This window comes from Miscanthus floridulus, chromosome 15 (assembly GCF_019320115.1).
Source record: "Miscanthus floridulus cultivar M001 chromosome 15, ASM1932011v1, whole genome shotgun sequence".
In the NCBI taxonomy this organism is placed as follows: domain Eukaryota; kingdom Viridiplantae; phylum Streptophyta; class Magnoliopsida; order Poales; family Poaceae; genus Miscanthus; species Miscanthus floridulus.
This window is the reverse complement of record NC_089594.1, coordinates 37,274,461-37,296,122: the sequence shown is the minus strand read 5'-3', so window position 1 is coordinate 37,296,122 and position 21,662 is coordinate 37,274,461.

Genomic DNA, 21,662 nt, shown 5'->3' with positions numbered 1-21,662 from the left:
GCCATCGGGGTCTGAGCCGGCCGCGAGCGGCGGCGAACGAGCACCACCGCCACCAGTACCAGGCTTGGCTCGTGCGATAATGGTGGGGGATGGGGGGCGAGGAACGCCATGGCCGCCGGGGGGAGAGAGGGCGTCGCCGGGGGTGGGGAGGGCACCGTGCCGAGGTGGACGAGAGCCGCCCACTCCCCTGCAAAACCGCCACGCCATCTCCATGGATCTCACCGGAGGCGAATGGATCTCGCCGGGGTGGGGAGAGAGGGTCGCCGAAGCTACGGGCGTTGGGGGCTCCTAGTGGGGAAGGACATCGGGTGTTGGTGCGCTGCGGCAGGGAACGAGGAGCTCATGCAGAAGGGGTAAGGACAGGGAGGAGGTATGCAGGTGTGGGAGCCGCGTCGGGAGCCGGTCACGGGACGGACACGCGTGCCGTAGCATTATCGTTAGAATTTAGATTAAGTACGTCCCGCCAAACGTTGCTTGGCCAGCCCCGCTACTGTTCAAAATCGGACGCGTGGAAGTCATCGGGTCCGGACAGATTCTTCAATCAGCAATCTAAACTGGCCCACGGAGTTTTCTCTGTAAAATCATGGTGCCCCACATTGGAATTGGATTCGATTGGCAAGATCGCACTTTCGCCCAGCTTATTACTCACTAGCTCACCCATGTGGCCTAAGCAAGCTTTTTGGCCTTTAATCCGGCTCCGGCGTGCCAAAAGCACAGGTTAACCAACCGCACCAGCCACCAGGACTCGCGTAGGCCGCAGATGAGAGTGGCAGAGAGATTCTTTGCCGGAGCGCCTCCGGAGTCCGGACTGCGGTGTCGTCCCTCCGTACGCTGGAGTTAGCACAGCTCCGACCAATCCAATCCGGCGGCCAATCATGGCATGCCCCTGCCGCCGCGCGTGCATGCGTCGCCGGAGTTGGTGAGACTGCTACTGGTCTACTGCGGCGTGCTGGCGTGCTGCCATGCATGTAGCAGGTGCCGCGCACTCGATCGATCGACGGTGGACGTGGATCGGCCGGCGCGCGGCGACCATTATTGTAACGCTGCCGCGCGCCTTAAAAATGAACCGCGGCGCGCGCGCTGGTTGGTTGCGTTGGGTACGTACGACGTGCAGTGCGGGCGTGCATGCATCGGCGCGTTAGCTGACCTACTACCATGTGACGTGACGAAGACGACGATCTCACCTCATGTGCTGTGCTGGCCTATTGCTCGCTCTGTCGCTCACCGGCGACACGCTGCATGCACAGACGCCTAGGCGGTGCAAAAATACAAGCCATAGGTAGATGCGTCCGTCCTTGCCTACATGACTGAATCGCAGTGTAACATTAACATGCGACCCTATATATATTTGTATATGCCGATCAGTTCCCCGTGATGGTTCCATCCTAACCGAAACGTTTGTTTATATGTGTGGAGAGGTGGTGACAAGATATGAATTAGCTTAGTTATTAGCTAGGGTGGTGGTTGGACTCTCGACTAAGCAGCTAGTAGCTTGACGTACAGGACCGGGCACCGGTAGTTTCAGCAGCCTGGCCGGGCTTATTAGGTGTTCCGGCACCTATATATGGCGTGTGAGAACGACAGATCAACTAATTATGTCTTGGCATAGTCTTGTGATTGTGTTTGGCACTAGTCCTACGCAAATTGGACATATCACAGTGACCAACAACGACCTTCTAACCCACGATTAAGCTAATCAAGCGCCCATCTAGCTCAGCACTTGCAATTAACATAGTAGGATGGGAACAATGCACGATTTGGTAGAGTAAGCTGTAATTTTTCCTTTACAATTACGAAACCGATAGGGTTATTAGCCCGTCCTGTTTGGAATAAGGAGGACTGAAAGAAAATACACACTAGCTAGACCATCGTCTTATTACTAGGTTTAAGGAATGGTATCTCTAGAAGAAAGACGACGACATTTTCCACAACCAAAACCCACTTTTGGAACATGCTTTGCGCCCTTTGCCTGTCGATAGATCTACTTTGTTTCTCAACCACAACCACTCTACTCTAACCGAATCATTGTCCTTTCTGTTCCTTTCATTTCACTACTCCTTTACTCCAAAGAAAAAGATAACGTCGTCCAAAGGTCCACACATACTTATTCTACTAGTAAATAACCTCAAATCGTCAGTCTAATCAAAGTGTTGTGAGCAACAAACACCCACCTCATCAGCGCCCAACTACCTTGTGGGAAAAAGTAGGCACTTTATTTTGATTGATGATATTCCAATCCAACGTCGTCAAGCTCAGGTCACCTCCTGCCGGTGGTCTCTCTCTGGCTACAACTTATTGCTATTGTGTTATGCATTATTTCTCAATTAATTTATGTCGCTAATTCATCAATTTTGCTAGTATATTATTATTGGGCAATTATTGGTCTTCACATTTCTCCAACAATGCAAATTCTTGACCATACCGCCCTTGCTATTCATAAGAAATACACATTTGAAAATAATAATAAAAAACTCCCTCCTTCCCTAAATGAACCAACTCCTAAAATCATCCTAATTCAAGGTATTTTGAGTTTGAACCACTTTACAGTGAAGAAAACCAACATTTATGATACCAAATAAATAGATTATGAAAATGTATTTCACAATGCATTTGTACTATTCTGACCTCGTAAATCTTGATGCTCTTTATTTGGTCAAAGTTAAAATAATTTGATCTGAGACAACTCTAAGTTAATTTATTTTTGGGATGAAGGGAGTATAAACCTCTTTCGGCTGCAGCTTCAGCACTGCCACAAGAATTGCAGCCGAGCGGAGTCGAATTTCAGAACTTTCTGCACGGATCCTAGAAAGCGATGATAAAACTTTGTGAAATTGAATTTCAAGATTCTATACACAAATCTAGAATAATAAACTGTGAAATTAAATTTGGATGGGGAGGCGATTGTACATCAAGTCTAAGATGAATGAACATCCCGTCAACTTCTTGAAAGCCCCTACCGTACCAATCTGCTAGACATTGGACACGTCAGTAGTGACACGGCATGCGCAGTGCACCGATTCGCTTCGTCTGCAAGGTTGTTAATTTGGTTCCTAGGCCTTGTTTAGATTACCCCAAAATTCCAAGTTTTTTCACTCTCTCTCCATCACATCAATTTTTAGCCACTTGCATGGAGCATTAAATGTAGGTAAAAAAAAAACTAATTGCACAGTTTAGTTGGAAATCACGAGATGAATCTTTTGAACTTAGTTGGTCCACGATTGGACAATATTTACCAAATAAGACGAAAGTGCTACTATTCATCGGGTTGAAATTTTTCTCAATCTAAACAAGGCCCTAGCATGCAGATGGTTGGTCGCACTGACAGGGCAGTTTCGCCACAGTTGCCCAGAGGACGCAACTTTTCGATTTCGCCCCACATCCTGGCATTTTTCGCATGTTTGGCACAGCTTCTTCTGGAAGGCATTTTGGTTGGCAAATTTTTTGGCGAAATGCTACTGTAGCATTTCGTTGTTATTTGATAATTAGTGTCCAATCATAGTCTAATTAGGCTTAAAAGATTCGTCTCGTGGATTTCGTCTAAACTGTGTAATTAGTTTTATTTTTTATTTATATTTAATACTTCATGCATGCGTCCAAAGATTCGATGTGACGAGAAATCTTGAAAAATTTGACAAAATGACGTGGAACTAAACTGGCTCGAAGTATTCCTTCGGAGGAGCCGGAGTACTTAGGGAAAAGCCGTTTCTTGCCCCTCGTCCTAAAAACAGCTCCGGCTTCGGCTATCGACCTGCATCTTGCATGCATTTGTGGCTCCCTGGCTTGGATTCTTGTGCATTCATGACAGACTCCATAGGAAAACACAGATCCAGAGGGAAAACGGGGGTGCCTGGAATCTTCACAGCTAGCGGCCTCGGATCGATTTTTGTGTGCCTTGAATCGAGGCCCAATGTCTATGGCAGGTGACGTACTGAAGCTATGTTTCATGGCTGGAGAGGATCTCGGAGTGAGAAATGTGAGGAAGAAGGCCAATTTGTTTATTTATTTATTATTAGGAGTACCTGGGTCGGAGTCATGCCTGATGCCTCCCGCTGTGGCAAAACAGGCTCAAATATTTTTCGGCATCACATTCACTGGCACATTGGTGACGACTGACGACGACCTTTTAGTCGACACAGCAAAAATCACGAGTCCATTTTTTGTTTATTAGCCGGGTTGCTCTGGCCTCTGTGTGCATTAACTCGGCCGGGAAAATTGAGGTGTACGTCCAGCAGCACCTGCTGCGCGCGTGCGTGCGTTTTCTAAACACAAGGCTGTGCTGCATGCGACCGTGTTCTTTCCTGAGCCAGGTGCGTGGCGGGCGGGGTTCGCGGCGTGCACAAGCCGTAGTAGGCAGCCAGCACCCGACATTAGTCTTTGATACGTCTAATACCAAAATAAGGGCGTGTTTGGTTCGTGACCGCAGCGTATCATGCCACAGGTTAGTCATGTTACATTATTTTGATAAATGTTTGGTTCGCTGCGATAACTACGCTGTGCCGTGCTTTTTTTAGCACCATGTCCCACACGTCATAGACTCATTTTATTACCAAAATTTATCATAAGTGTGGCTCCAATTTTATTCGTCAAACTTTTTGTGGCAGCCACAATTTTCTGAAGGTTTAGCGTGGCAAGCTGCAGCATAAACCAAACAGGCCCTAACTATATAGCCTTATAACGGTTGTACTTATTATATTTATAGTCTACCTATCAACTTATTTATGTAGTATTTTGCTCACTTATAACCTATTTTTTCTTTCACAATGTTCTTGGTTCTTGTGCATCAGTTCACTGTAAATTTGAAGTGTATTTGGTAGAGATCTAGATTCTCATAAAAACATTTCAGATCCAGAATTTCTTTAGATAACGTTTCAGATGATGAATTATAATCACTTTATTAGATTGCTTGGCTTTTGCTAACGTGAAAACTAAGGCCCCGTTCGGCTTACTAAAACTTGGCTGAATTGGCTGAAAAACACTGTTCTGACTGAATTGTTGTGAGAGAAAAACAAGCTGAATAGTGCGGATTATAAGGTAAGCCGAACGGGATCTAACAGAGAATGCTCCTTTTGGGTATTGGGATGAGATTATTAAGGCAAGTTTGTTTGAAATTTTTTTCTCGAATACCCAAAAAAAACTTATACTCTCTTCATTTCTGAATACCTAAAGTTGGAGCTTTTGATCACGCCCATGCACCATTTATAGGATCCATTTAGTACAACTCTAATTCAACTTTGATGCACCGGTGGAGTGGAGCAACTTTTTTTTTTGTCTTTGACTCCACAAGCAGCTTTATTGATGTAGCCGAAGCTATTTGGGGAAAACGTTAATAACTTGTAATAGTAGAGGGAGTAAGATAAAGCTAGTATTTTCAGCTGCATCCGGCACTCACATCTCGTGAGAGCGAGTTTTAACTAGCTTCATTGGAGGAGTTATTCCATTCTAACCTGTTTGGAGGAAAATTTGCTCCACCTAAAACTGCCAAAGAAGCTGCGCAAAATAGGTCCATACTAATAACTCCACGTGTGTATATGTACTTGGCACAGTGAAGCAGGACGTTGGTTGCACGAAGAGATCGAGGGCGGAATGATGCTGCATAAACTTGCACAGTCGGCGAAAATAACAGATCACTTGGCTGTTTGGTGCTTGTTTAGTTCCCAAAAAGTTTTCCAAAAAATTTTACGATACGTGTATGGAGCATTAAATGTAGACGAAAAAAAACTAATTGCATAGTTTGGTTGGAAATTGCGAGACGAACGTTTTGAACCTAATTAGTACATAATTGAACACTAATTGCTAAATAAAAATAAAAGTGCTACAGTAGCTAAATTTCCAAAATTCGCGAACTAAACACGCACTGTGTGTTGAGCAAACTATCGTTCGAGACTACAGTACAATATCTGAGTGGTTAATATATCTCTCTTTTTCATGCAAAAAAGAAATAATTAATTGCCAGTTCCTTATATAGTACTCCGTACTCTGTATATAGGAGTATCATCCTTCAAACCAGAGGATTAACCGAATCAGATAGATACCCATCGCGAACGAACGGAAATGATTGTTGAGAAACCTAATCCATATATCCATACGGCCATCGGGTCCCCTGCAGGGGTATCCATCCACCTCGGCGTGTTCATGAATCGCCCAACCTAAACGGTAGTGCTCACTGCAAGACGTCCGGACGGGCGGACGGACCGGATCTCACTCTGCCTCTCTCACTCCATCTTATCTAGCGTCGCTCCTCAGTCTGCTTCTCTAAAAAAAAAAAGACAGCGCTCCAACACAAGCTCCTCGCCATGGCCTTCTCCAGCGCGGCGGCGTCGCATCCGCTCTCATCCCGCAATGCTCCATGCTCCACTCCCCACTCCGCGCCGCACGGCGAGGCCGCCCGCCCCACTCTGCCGCGCCACGGCCCACCCCAGCGTGCCGACGCCGCCATCCCCCACGGTGCACCCCATCCCCGCCTCCGTCCCCCGCAGCGCCTAGGCCAGGCGGCAAGGAGAGGGGGGCCTCGCTGACAGGGCCCAGGAAAGGTGCAAGCGCACTGGCCGCTGACAGGCCGCGCCACCATCCTCAGCCACTGGTTTGCCAAAATCGACCGTTCCCTCCGCTTTGTGTTGCGTCGTATATAAGAAGAATTGTGAGAACCGCATCTTGCAAGAGTATGTTTCAAGTGATATATTTCAGAGGTATGTTGCACGTGTTGTATATCAATATTGTAAAAGTAGATCGGGATGTTGCACATGTTGTAATGGCTATACACGTATGTTTCAATTGTATGTTCTAAATGTTTCATCTTCCAAACGTATGTTGCAAATGTTTTATCATAATATTGCAAAAGTAGATCTAGATGTTGCATATGTTGCAAACATATGTTTCAGGTGTTTTATATGTATGTTTGCAAATGTTTCATCGGGATGTTCTATATATTTGCAATGGTTTTTTAATTCTTTTCAGATGTTTTCATAAGTGTTTCAGATATTTATTTCAAGTGTTTCATTTATCCTTTTTTGTATGTTGCAACTGTTACATCTGGATGTTTTAAAAGTACATCGGGTGTTGCACATAGAATGCGGTGGGAAGCGGTTGATGGCGCGGGCGACGCCCGGAGTGACGCAGGCCTACTGCTGGTGCGCTCACTTGTGAGTAGGGATGAAAACGGATCGGATACGGACGGATATCACCGATATTACATTTGTTTTCATATTTCTGTCCGGATTCGGATTCAAATACGGATAGTGTCAACCATGTCGGATATGATACGATTGGATATCGACATCATAAATATACGATTTGAGTATTCGGATACGGATACGGTATTAGATGTCCGGACTCAAATATGGACAGATCTCAACCCCTCTAAACGGATTCGGTTTTAAATACGGTCAGAAAATATTCATACCATTTCCGTCGAGCCCAACGTGATAGACGCTCGCTAGCTCCGTGTACAGGCACCATACGAATGCTAACATCCGAATCGGACGTGCGGACGCTAGCCAGGCGTAAACCCAAAACAAAGCCCAATCCCGACCCTCGTGTGGCAGAGCATGCAGGCCTCTTTGTATAGTAGCAAGCAGGTCAGGTTCCTTGTCGTCTTCCTCGTCTCCAGAGTGTGCCACTCTGCCAGTAACGTCAAATCGTTTAGCCTGCCTAATCAGATCGAGTATAACACCTCGCCAACCCCCAACAGTTATTAGCTTGCTCAGATGAGATGGCTTTTTGATTGATTCTGAGAACTGATGGACCGAGAGAGTAGCACTGAAGCAACAGAAATTACGCTTCCTGTGCAAGTTTCAGCAGTAGGTGATTAATCGTCGTCAGAATCAGAATTGATCAGAGGGCCGGCACACCGCACACCTTGTAGGCCAACAGAACAGTTTGGCGTTCATGGTTCATAGTGTTTTTCTCTCGCAATAAAATAGCTTTAGTCAGTGTTTCAACCGACTTTAATACCAGTCAAACAGGACCATGCCACGTAAGGGTTCCCATCCCATGCCACCACATGCATCCTGCTGGTACTTTTTGAACAGAGATAGGTCCCGTATTGGCACATTGGGTACCGGAACTGAAACTGATGTTGCAATCATGCGTTTTGTGACTGTATTCTCATCTGAGTGAGCTTTCATTGCAACCTACTCCTCCTACACAAAGGTTGGTTTGGCTTGATTGTTAGGCAATCTATCACAGCCTAATTAACCTTTGCACAAGGTCCACATGAAATGCAGTAGGAGTACACTACGTGCGTTTTTTTCCCCTGACTATCATGCATTTGATTGATGTAGTGTGTAGCTATTCTCATCCCACAAATTTTTTATGGTCCATCTATGCCACACCCGAGCGTTTTGAGAGCCCAAAAACGCTTGATTCTTTTCTTTAGGCGTCTTCCTCCTCCCAACGCGCCGCCGCAGCGCAGTAGGGTCTCACCGGAGCCCCGCGCTCTTCCCGTGTCCCCCTCCTGCCGCCGCCATGGCATGGGCGCCCCCTGCCCCAACTTGGCCAGGGCGCCTGCACCGCCGTGGCGTAGTAGGGTATCACCGGAGCTCCGCGTTCTTCCCCTCTCCCCCTCCTGCCGCCGCCATAGCATGGGCGCCCCTGCCCCAACCTAGCCAGGCCGCCTTCACCGCCGTCAAAACCCTAACGCCGCCCTCTTGCCGTCCCCACCATCTGGCCGCTCCTACCTTTTCCCGAGCCCCTCTAAGCCCGCCGTAGTTGGAGAAGAAGGGGAGAGGCCAGAGATGGAGAAGAGAATATTTGAGTGTTGGATTGCTCCAAAACACTTGAGTGTGTTCTATAGCATTTTCAGTTTTTTATCTATATAGGCTCATCATTTTTACCCCTTAGCTGAGCTTTGGACTATGGAACGGGCGACATAGTCTAGTCCGACCTGGTGCACATAAGACCAATTTAAATTCAGTGGACTTAATGCGTGCACATGAGACCAATCCATATATTCCCTAGTGTTGGTGCCTTGTGGAATTTGAGGATATATTTCGACATTTCGTCTCTAGCTATTTGGATAGCGCAGCGAGTGAGCAGAGTTTCAAAGTAAAGGAGGTTGTATTGTAACTCCAACCCTTACGTGTCCCACGGACTGTCACACCCAATTTTAAGGATAAACTTGAATGCACTAAACTCATGTGTGCCCAGAGGTCAGTCACACACATAAATTGACAAATTACAAAAGTATCATCACAGTGTATCTTACATCACGATTATTACCACAACATAGTCTTACAACAACACAGCGGAAAATAAAAGAAAGTAGCTCTCTCGTGGTAGCTCCAACACAGGGACGGTCAACTGGTTGACCACAAGCCTAAAAGTCCTCAAGAAACTCCTCATACTCGTTGACATCTGTTACCCATATGGGATTTTTATCCAAATATAGAAAGTAAACAAGCATAAGTACTTCCCGTACTTAATAAGATAACATGGGGTTATCAAAGCTCAAAAAGGATGACACTGGTTTACTACAGTTAGCATTTTTAGTAAGTCAAGATTTTATCATCAACTATTATCATGTTATGCTTAAGCCCCAATTAAACCCACATGGACAGATATCAGAATCAATTGTATCATATTATCATCATAGAACATCATAAATGAACAACAATAAATAACCATTTATTCTGTGAGTTTTTCGGGCCGCTCGTGACCGTGAGCACGGCTGTTATAATAGTTTGTAACCCTCTGCAGAGGTTGTGCATATTCACCGTGAGTCGTGATTCCCATATGCCCGGGTTAATTACTCTCATATCACTGCCAAGGTGAGCGGGCACGGTACACTATGAAGCCATTTTATAGGTTTCTCTAACAAGTTAGGGCCGCTAGGTTTCCTCGGTAGGCAGATGTAGGAACCCCCTTTCATATGGCACAAATCCTTCGTGGATATACACATAAGAACAGGGGCAGTCCTATACCCAACGTGGCAAGCCCCTTTTACGCCATAAAGGTAACCTCTAACAAGATAGAAAATGTTCTATTACTGAGCTAAAGTCAAAGCCATGTGACCCTCACGGTTGCACTGTTAGTCCTAGCTTTTGCTGATAGATAAGTCCTTATGGAGGGCCAAGAGCATCATGATCGAAAGTTATTTGCTCCTTCGCCCTATAATCCAGTTGTCTAAAAGTCAATTTTACCTTTTCGTTCCATAGAACCATTATTTCATTATGTAGATCATGTATAGTTACATTGAGCGCTAGCAAACTACCCATATGCATATAACCCGTAGGAGAACAAGGAACATGATAATCAAACACTAGGATGTCCTTACGGGTATCAAAATTAGACACATGCAAATAAGTAATTAATAAATGGTGAATAGGACATCAAGGTAGATCCCATGCTATACTTGCCTTGGTTAACAAACTCCTACTGGTCTTGCTGGTCGTCGAAGAACTCTTGGTCTCCAACGTTCTCCTCACCGTCTGAACACGACCAACACGGCAACATACAATATTCCAAAGGCATTCTTGCAAAGCAAACAATCCTATAGTTAGAATAGTACACCAGCAGTATAGTAAACAAGATAAAATGTTTGTGAAAAGAATCTATATCTCGCTACGATCACGTCAACGCGAAGTTCACGAAAAATAGAGCTAAAACACGAAAGTTATGAATTAAACAGGGTTTCATATAGCAATTTATTTAATTAAACCTAACCATGAAATTTAAAAGTTGCAAACATGGTTAACAGTGGTATTAACATGTAGATTATGCAATTACAAAACTAACGCAATTTGAACGGGTCGATTCGGAGCTAAAACGATGATTTTATGAGCAAAACAGTGAAGTGGCATTTCTATAAATAGAAGGAACTATTTTCGAATTTAATTAAAATTAAATCTAGGATATTTAACCAGCCGAGGACTGCGGGTTCAAAATCACCAAATTTGGAGGTCTCTTTAGCAAAATGTCCCGCGAAGGGGTATCGACCTCTCTGGGTCGTTGATCAAGCAACGGACGGCTCAGATTAGATTTGGGGGAGAGAGAGAGAAGGAGGCCGGCGGCTGGAACAGTGACGTCCGCGACGGGGCTCCATGGCCGGCGGCAAGGAGGTCACTGGCGCATGCAAAACAAGGTCTAGCAGCCTCAGTTTGCGCATCCGAGAGCACTGGGGGAGAGAGGGGGTGCGGGCGAACTTGCCTAGGCCGGGAGAGTGGCCGGAGGAGTCGGTTGGCGCGGTGGCGGCCATGGCCAGCGGCGTGGAGCTCCATGGTGCACGCAGATAGGGCCCTAGAGGTCATGAAACTCAAAAATAATGGCACGGGGAGAAAGAGGGGAGCACGGGGGGTCTCACCGTGGGGAAAAATGGAGACGGAGGCGGCTCGGGGACGGTGGACCGCGCGGAGGGGCGGACAGCGGATCTCGGCGCTACGGTTGCGTCGTGCACGGGCGAATGCAAAACTAGAGCGGGGAGACAACAGAGGGAGCGGTGACAGGCTCGCCTCCCTTTTGTAGAGGCCAGGGCGTGGGGAGATGCTCCCACGACGTGAGTGGGCGTGGCGGCGGTTGCGGCTCTAACCGAGCACGGGCGGGGAGGTGGGGGAAGGCGCCGACGCATGGGCCCAGGCGGTCAGCGGCAGAGAGAAGGGAGGGTGCGGCGGCAACGGTTGCCGTGTGGTGCTGGGCCGACCCAGGAAGGAAACGGGTAAGGGGGAAGAGGGAAGGTGAGCGGGTCGGCGATGCAGGCCGTCGCGGTGAGCAAGGGAGAAGCCAAGCTGGGCTGGTGGGCTAGCGCGAAGGAAGAAAAGGCTAGCGGGCCGGCGGGGAAGGAATGGGCCAGCAGGCCAAAATTGAAGAAGGGGGGAGAGAAAAGTATTTCCTTTTCTTTTTCCAAATAAATTTTCCAATTCCATTTCCAAATGATGTTTGGATCCTTTTGAATTTAAATCAAAACCACTCAACATATTAAATACAATGCTCCAACATGAGTGCATCAACATGTGTATATCCTTTTGATTGATTTTAATTTCACAAAAATTATGATTTTTCTATATTTGAATGCACACATAATTGCATAAATAATTCAAATTTAATATTTTAAAAGAATGAAAATTTTTAGGGTGTTATAATTCTACCCCCCTTATGATGAATCTCATCCTCGAGATTCGGATGATTGCTTACTCAAACAGTTGGGGATAACACTTTCGTAAATCCTCTTCTCTTTCCCATGTAGCCTCATCCTCTGTATACCGATTCCACTATACCTTGCACATTTTTATAACTCGGCTCCTTGTAACTCTTTCTGCCATCTATAAGATCTTTATCGGATACTCTTCATATGTGAGATCTTCCTCAACAGCAAGTTCTTCTAAAGGAATCTGCTCTTCTGGTACTCGCAAAAACTTCTTTAATTGAGAAACATGAAACACATCGTGCACACCTGACAAACTCTCAGGCAGTTCTAACTGATAGGCTACTTCTCCACGTCTCTCTAGAATCTTGAAAGGCCTAATATACCTCGGTGCCAACTTTCCCTTCATATTGAATCTTTTCACACTTCTCATTAGTGACACCTTCAAATACACATAATCTCCAACTTTGAAAGTCAGCTCTCTTCTACGAGTATCAGCGTAACTCTTCTGTCGGGACTGAGCCACTCTCAAGTTGTCTCTAATCATTCTCACTTGTTCTTCTACGTCTCTAAGGACATTGGGTCCAAACACTTGAGTTTCACCAGTCTGATTCCAGAACAAAGGCGTTCTACATTTACGCCCATACAGCGCCTCAAAAGGTGCCATCTTGAGACTCTTCTGGTAACTATTGTTGTACGAGAACTCAGCATGTGGCAGACTCTTATCCCAACTAGTACCATACTACAGTGCATAAGCTCTCAACATATCTTCCACAATCTGGTTGATCCTTTCAGTCTGTCCATCAATTTGTGGGTGGTAAGTAGAACTGAAATTCACCTTTGTCCCCAAGGATCTATGTACTTTTTGCCAGAATTGCGATGTAAACTGAGTGCCTCTATCAGACACAATTTTCTTGGGAACACCATGTAAGCACACTATCCTTTCCATGTACAACTCTGCTAGCCTTGCACCTGTATAGATAGTCTTGACTGGTAGAAAGTGAGCAACCTTGGTGAGTCGATCCACTATTACCCATATTGAATCATAACCTCTTTGAGTGCGGGGCAAACCTACGATAAAATTCATACCAACTTCTTCCCATTTCCATTCAGGAATCTTCATTGGTTGTAGCAACCCTGCAGGTCTTTGATGCTCAGCTTTCACTCTTTGATAAGTGTCACACAAAGCCACATACTCTGCCACATCTCTCTTCAAACCGTACCACCAATACTTCTCTTTGAGATCCAAATACATCTTGGTACTTTCGGGATGTATAGAATAAGCAGACTCATGTGCCTCTTGCAGAATTGCATCACGGATAGTCTTCACTTCAGGTACACATATCCTTTTTTCCGAACCAAAGAATACCATTCTCATCCATCCTGAATCCTAGTGCCTTTCCAAGCACTATATTCTCCGCTATCTCCTTAAGTTTTTCATCCTCCAATTGACCTTTGCGTATCTCTTGCTCCAAGGTAGGCTCTATCACTAATTTCATTGCATTAGTGACAAAGCTCAAGTTGAGATACTCCATTTTAGCACACAACTCTGCTGGCATCAATGTCATCCGAAGTCCATTGGCATAACTCTTCCTGCTAAGTGCATCAGCTACGACATTTGCTTTTCTCAGATGATAATGCACTTCCAAATCATAGTCTTTGATCAATTCTAACCAACGATGTTGTCTCAGATTCAGATCTGACTGGGTAAAGATATACTTCAAACTCTTGTGATCTGTATAGATATCACTCTTATGCCCAATTAGATAATGTCTCTAGATTTTCAAAGCATAAACCACAGCTGCCAATTCCAAGTCATGAGTAGGGTAGTTCAACTTATGTTTCCTCAATTGTCTAAATGCATATGCCACCACTCTTCCTTCTTGCATAAGAACACATCCAAGGCCCAAACGAGATGCATCACAATATATAGAGAAGTTCTTGCTTAAATCTGGCAAAATCAACACTGGAGCTGTAGTCAATCTCTTCTTTAACTTATCAAAGTTTGCCTAGCATTTATCAGACCATACATATTTAGCATTCTTTTCCAATAGAGCTGTCATAGACTTAGCAAGCTTGGAAAAACCTTCAATGAACCTCCTGTAATATCCAGCCAATCCTAAAAAGCTACGAATATCACTTACATTGGTTGGTGGTTTCCAATTCAACATCTTGCACTTTGCCTAGATCCACTGCTATTCCACCATTGGAGACAACATGACCCAGAAAAGAGACATCCTTCAACCAAAACTCACACTTGCTCCGCTTAGCGTACAACTTATGTTCTCTAAGCTTTTGCAAGACCATCCTTATATGTTCAGCATGCTCTTCTTCAGTCTTGGAGAATATTAGTATGTCATCAATGAATACCACCACAAATTTATCAAGAAACTCCATAAACACCTTATTCATCAGATACATAAAGTATGCAGGTGCATTGGTCAATCCAAAAGACATAATGGTATACTCATACAAGCCATACTGTGTAGTGAATGTTGTCTTGGGTATGTCCAAGTTTCGAATCTGAAGCTGATGGTAACCTGAGCGGAGATCAATCTTGGAGAACACATAGGCTCCTCTCAACTGATCAAACAAATCATCAATCCTTGGCAAAGGGTATTTATTCTTGATAGTAACCTCATTAAGTAAACGGTAATCCACACACATCCGTTGGCTACCATCCTTCTTATCCACAAAGATCACAGGTGCCCCCCATGGGGAAGAACTGGGGCGTATGAAACCTTTTTCTTGCAACTCTTTTAGTTGTTTCTTATGCTCTTCTAATTCATTAACCCCCATTCTATATGGACGTTTAGCTATTGGTGTAGTTCCAGGTAATAATTCAATAATGAACTCAATGTCACGGTTAGGTGGCATACCTGGCAAGTCATCGGGGAAGACATCCGGGAACTCCTCCACAACACGATCTTGTTTATTAGCATCACCATCCAACTGGTTCATAGTGGCTGTTGGCTGAGCTTGCACTACCACTTCTACACAGATTCTATCTCCATTGGGTGATGTCACAACAACAGATTTCTACTGACACTGAATCACTACACGGTGTTGTTTCATCCAATCCATTCCCAGACTAAGATCAATTCCCGCTGTTCTTAACACAATAGGTTTTACTTTGAAGTCTACCCCCCTTAAGGAAATGCTAGCTGAGGGACTCCAATAAGAAGCTGGCATACTACCTCCTAGTGAATTTACTAGTATGGGTTTTTTCATGGCACATAAAGGTATGCTATGCATTCTAACAAAATCTTGGAAAATAAAAGAATGCGAAGCACTGGAATCAAAAAGTACTGTAGCAGAGATAGAGTTGACACTGAACATACCCAACATGACCTCAGGCGTCTTCTGAGCTGCATCCGATGACACATAGTTCACTTTTGCAGTGTGAGGTGGTCGGGCATTGAACTTCAGATTGCCATTCTGGTTCTGTGGAGCTTGCTGGTTCTGCTTCTTTGGACATTGATGAGCATAGTGACCTACTTCTCCACAGCGGTAGCATGCGTTGGGGTTATTGGGTGCACCACTCTTCATAGGAGCATTGTTGGGCATTCCCTGGCATGATGCTGGGTTGCTAATCTGTTGCTGGGGGCGCTGATTACCAAACTGTTGCTGGTACTGAGGGCGTTGCTAAAACTGATTGCGCTGAGGATACTGACCATGGTTTCCCTGGTTAGATGGTCCTTGATTCCTCTACTAAAAACCCTGCTGGGGATAAGCACGCGGGCGGGTGTTGCTTCCAGAAGCTTGCCCTTGAAGACTCCTCTTCTTAGCTTCCATCTCTTTGTGCTTATCGTCAATCACAATAGCGCGGTTCACCAATGACTAAAAGTTAGGGTATGTGTTGGACATAAGCTGGAGCTGCAGGCCATCATAAAGTCCCTTGAGTAAACGACGTTGCTTCTCCTTATCATCAGCTACATCATTTGGAGCATAGCGTGATAGTTGAGCAAACTTGTCACGATACTCCACCACAGACATGGATCCTTGCTTAAGAGACCTGAATTCCTCCTACTTCAATTCCACTAGTCCATCGGGGATATGATATGACCGAAAATTATCCTTGAATTCCCGCCAGGTGACAGCAGGAGCATCGTTGGGGCGTCCATATTGAAAAGAATCCTACCAATCCTGAGCTGCTCCCTGGAGTTGACCAGAAGCATACAGCACCTTCTCAAGATCATTGCATTGTGCTATGTTAAGTTGCTTTTCCATAGCACGTAACCAATCGTCTGCCTCCAAGGGGTCTGAGGCATGGGTGAACACCGGAGGGTGACCCTTCATGAATTCTCTATGCTTGTCTCTGACCTAAACAGGTGGTGGTCCTCTTGCCGGTTCGTTATCCAAGCGTTGCATCATGGCTTGCATCAACTGCGCTTGCATGTTTGCTCCATAGTTACTGGTGGCGGTGGTGGTGGATTCATGAGAGCACCACGACCACGACCACAGCCTCTGCCTCTTCCTCCTCTTGTGGCCATCTTCTTTCCAAACAAATGCGCAAAATTTTAGAGATTTCTAAATTATAGAGAACTTGTAAAAGATAAGGAACAACGCTGATAATTTTCTGGACAAGATTCAAATACAGCAGTTCAGTAAATCTGTCATAACTTGAGTTTTAGAGACCCAATAGAGGCGTACTAGGAACAGTTAGAAAGCTTAGGAGATCAGCTACAACTTTTAATTAGAACACTTTTATAGATTCTGACATACACATGGTCAAAAACAGAGCTAAACCAAATCTATTCTGGGTTCTAGTCTGCGTAGAAACATCAATTTATGACAGCTAGATCTCACAAACCTGAACAGATATTGATGTGATTCTAGAGACATTTGAAAGATACAGAACTCTAGATATCTCCACAAAAATTTCAGAATTTTTGGCAGCCCAGATTTTGAGATACAAGATAAAGAACACAGGCTGCTCCAGAAACAACACAGCAGAGATAAGATAAAGCAACCCATTTGCATTAAGATCTCATCTAAACTTAAGGTTCAAATCTATGGAATTTGTGGACATGCCCACAAACTTCCAGCAATCAAACAAACTCCAAATCATCCAAGTTCACAATTAAAAACATCTAATCACTAAAGTTCACCAGACAAGACAAGACTAAACATGACTCACGAACTAACAACGTCGTAGCTTTAAACAAGGCACCTAACATCTATGGGGCGGTGTCAATCATGGTGAAAGACTGGGGCTTCTTCTTGTAGATAGGTGGCAGCCCAAGTTGAGCATGCAGTATGTCAACTTGCTTCTAGAGGTGCCTCTCGGCCCTCTGCGATGCTCACAGCTCTCCCTTGACCTCTTCATCTACCCCCTACATGACATGGACATGTTGCACAGTTGCTTTAGAGTTGGATCACTTTCTGGCGGTGCCAGGACCTACCAAATACCCTCATGATCATTGTGAGGAAGGAACCTAAAATGATCCTCCTTCATGGTCTCAAAACAATGACCATGGTAGTAGATGTAGGCGTCCTACGCTGCATCTTCCATGCCATCCAATGCATGGGCCCGTCTGGCAGTGGCACTGTGCACAATCTTCACCTCATGTGCATTCTTTATGTCATTCCAGGCGGTGACAACCAGCTCTACCTCCCAAAAAGTTGCCTCCAAAGGGTGCTAGTACTCTGCACAGTAGTAGTTGATGGAAGCATGCAGATCAGTGAAGTAGTCATCCAGCACATGAGTAAGGAGGGTGTGGTAGTAGGCCGTCTTTGAGGCTTGCTTGAAGTAGTACTTGCACGTCCAGCCCATCTCCTCATCCACCACAGGGACAGCTGGGGATGGCACAGGCGTAGGTAAAGTAGCTGATGACTTCGCTGGTGTAGCTGCAGCAGCATAGACAGGTGCAACAGCTGGAGTGGGAGCAGGTGCTGGTGCAGGAGTCGGGGTAGCCATCCACTCCTCATCATCAGAGATGACCACAATCTCCTTCTCCACCTATGGAGCATGGGGGGTGAACATGGCACGGTAGCCTACAATGCTGAGGCGGGCGGTCTTTGGGTTACGAGGCATCTATAGATTTAGAGTAAGATGGAATTAGAATCAATAATTTTATACAATAGATTAAGGTATGAAAAGCATAAATATTTTTATAAAATAACAAGAATGAGACAGTAAGCAAGAAACCAGTGGAGCAAAGATGCTAAAACGATCATTTCTAACTAGGCTTGCGTCCTACAGTCAACACGGCTCTGATACCAATTTATCACACCCAATTTTAAGGATAAAAATGAATGCACTAAACTCATGTGTGCCCAGGGGTCAGTCACACACATAAGTTGACAAATTACAAAAGTATCATCACAGTGTATCTTGCATCACAATTATTACCATAACATAGTCTTACACAACACAGCGGAAAATAAAAGAAAGTAGCTCTCTCATGGTAGCTCCAACACAGGGACGGTCAACTGGTTGACCACAAGCCTAAAAGTCCTCAGGAAACTCCTCATACTCGTTGACATCTGTTACCCATCTAGGATTTTTATCCAAATATAGAAAGTAAACAAGCATAAGTATTTCCCGTACTTAACAAGATAACATGGGGTTATGAAAGCTCAGAAAGGATGACATTGGTTTACTGCAGTTAGCATTTTTAGTAAGTCAAGATTTTATCATCAACTATTATCATGTTATGCTTAAGCCCCAATTAAACCCACATGGACAGATATCAGAATCAATTGTATCATATTATCATCATAGAATATCATAAATGAACAACAATAAATAACCAGTTATTCTGTGAGTTTTCTGGGCCGCTCGTGACCGTGAGCATGGCTGTTATAACAGTTTATAACCCTCTGCAGAGGTTGTGCACATTCACCATGAGTCATGATTCCCATATGCCCGGGTTAATTACTCCCATATCACTGCCAAGGTGAGCGGGCGGGGTACACTATGAAGCCATTTCATAGGTTTCTCTAAAAAGTTAGGGCCGCTAGGTTTCCTCGGCAGGCAGATGTAGGAACCCCCCTTTCCTATGGCACAAATCCTTCGTGGCTATACACATAAGAACAAGGGCAGTCCTATACCCAACGTGGCAAGCCTCTTTTGCGCCATAAAGGTAACCTCTAACAAGCTAGAAAAGATCCTATTACTAAGCTAAAGTCAGAGCCATGTGACCCTCACGGTTGCACTGTTAGTCCCAGCTTTTGCTGACAGATAAGTCCTTATGGAGGGCCGAGAGCATCATTATCGAAAGTCATTTGCTCCTTCGCCCTATAATCCAGTTGTCTAAAAGTCAATTTTACCTTTCCGTTCTATAGAACCATTATTTCATTATGTAGATCATGTATAGTTACATTGAGCGCTAGCAAACTACCCATATGCATATAACCTGTAGGAGAACAATGAACATGATAATCAAACACTAGGATGTCCTTACGGGTATCAAAATTAGACACACGCAAATGAGTAATTAATAAATGATGAATAGGACATCAAAGTAGATCCCATGCTATACTTGCCTTGGTTAACAAACTCCCGCTGGTCTTGCTGGTCGTCGAAGAACTCTTCAGACCAACACGACAACATACAACATTCCAAAGGCATTCATGCAAAGCAAACAACCCTATAGTTAGAATAGTACACCAGCAGTATAGTAAACAAGAGAAAATGTTTGTGAAAAGAATCTATGTCTCGCTACGATCACGTCAACGCGAAGTTCACGAAAAACGGAGCTAAAACACGAAAGTTATGAATTAAACGGGGTTTCCTATAGCAATTTATTTAATTAAACCTAACCATGAAATTTAAAAGTTGCAAACATGGTTAACAGTGGTATTAACACGTAGATTTTGCAATTATGAAACTAACGCAATTTGAACGGGTTGATTCGGAGCTAAAACGATGATTTTATGAGCAAAACAGTGAAGTGGCATTTCTGTAAATAGAAGGAACTATTTTCGAATTTAATGAAAATTAAATCTGGGATATTTAACCAGTCGAGGACTGCGGGTTCAAAATCACCAAATTTGGGGGTCTCTTTAGCAAAATGTCCCCGCGAAGGGATATCGACCTCTCTGGGCCGTTGATCAAGCAACGGACGGCTCGGATTAGATCTGGGGGAGAGAGAGAAGGAGGCCGGCGGCCAGAACAGTGACGGTCGTGGCGGGGCTCCATGGTCGACGGCAAGGATGTCACCGGCGCACGTGAAACTACGTCTAGCGGCCTCGGTTTGCGCATCTGAGAGCACTGGGTGAGAGAGGGGGTACGTGCGAACTCACCTAGGCCGGGAGAGCAGTCGGAGGAGGCGGTTGGCGCGGTGGCGGCCATGGCCGACGGCGTGGAGCTCCATGGCGCACGCGGATAGGGCCATAGAGGCCATGAAACTCAAAAATAACGTCACGGGGAGAAAGAGGGGAGCACGGGAGTCTCACCGCGGGGAAAAATGGAGACGGAGGCGGCTCGAGGACGGCGGACCGCGTGGAGGGCGGATCCCGGCGCTGTGGTTGCGGCTTCCGTGCACGGGCGAATGCGAAACTGGAGCGGGGAGACAACAGAGGGAGTGGTGACAGGCTCGGCTCCCTTTTGTAGAGGCCGGGGCGCGGGGAGACGCTCCCATGATGCTAGTGGGCGCGGCGGCGGTCGCGGCTCTGACTATGCGCGGGAGGTGGGGGAAGGCGCCGACGCGTGGGCCCAGGCGGTCAGTGGCAGAGAGAAGGGAGGGCGTGGCGGCAACGGTTACCGTGCGGTGCTGGGCCGGCTCAGGAAGGAAACGGGGAAGGGGGAAGAGGGAAGGCGAGCGGGCCGGCGATGCAGGCCATCGCGGTGAGCAAGGGAGAAGCCGAGCTGGGCGGGCGGGCTGGCGCGGAGGAAGAAAAGGGCAGCGGGCCGGCAGGGAAGGAATGGGCTAGCAAGCCAAAATTGAAGAAGGGGGGGGAGAGAAAAGTATTTCCTTTTCTTTTTCCAAATAAATTTTGCAATTCCATTTCCAAATGATTTTTGAATCTTTTGAATTTAAATCAAAACCACTCAACATATTAAATACAATGCTCCAGCATGAGTGCATCAATATGTGTATATCCTTATGATTGATTTTAATTTCACAAAAATTATTATTTTCCTATATTTGAATGCACACATAATTGCATAAATAATTCAAATTTAATATTTTAAAAGAATGCAAATTTTTAGGGTGTTACACGGGCCAAGCTCTATGTTATTTTACCAATCCAAATAGGGTCCGGGCTAGCTGAAAAAACAGCTGATGCTGATGCTAATTTATTATGAAAAAAATACTATTATTTCGCTAAAACAGTATGTCTAATAAGTTCAAAAGAACTGAGCCTAGGTAAGCACTCACTAATTCATCCCACAGCTAAGCTACGAGTATACATCCTCCTCAACAGTAGAGCATCAAATCAAACTATACATACCCTCCCCTGCAAACAACTGAACTGAAAGCAACCACCCCACCTAGCCCTAGATAACGAGCTGGCTCGGCTTGTTTGGGCTCGGTTCGTTCTGGCTCGTTAAGATAACGAGCTAGCTCGGCTCGACTCGTTATCCTAATGAGCCAGAAAGCTAGCTCGGCTCGGCTCGTTAAAAGCTCGAGCTGGCTCG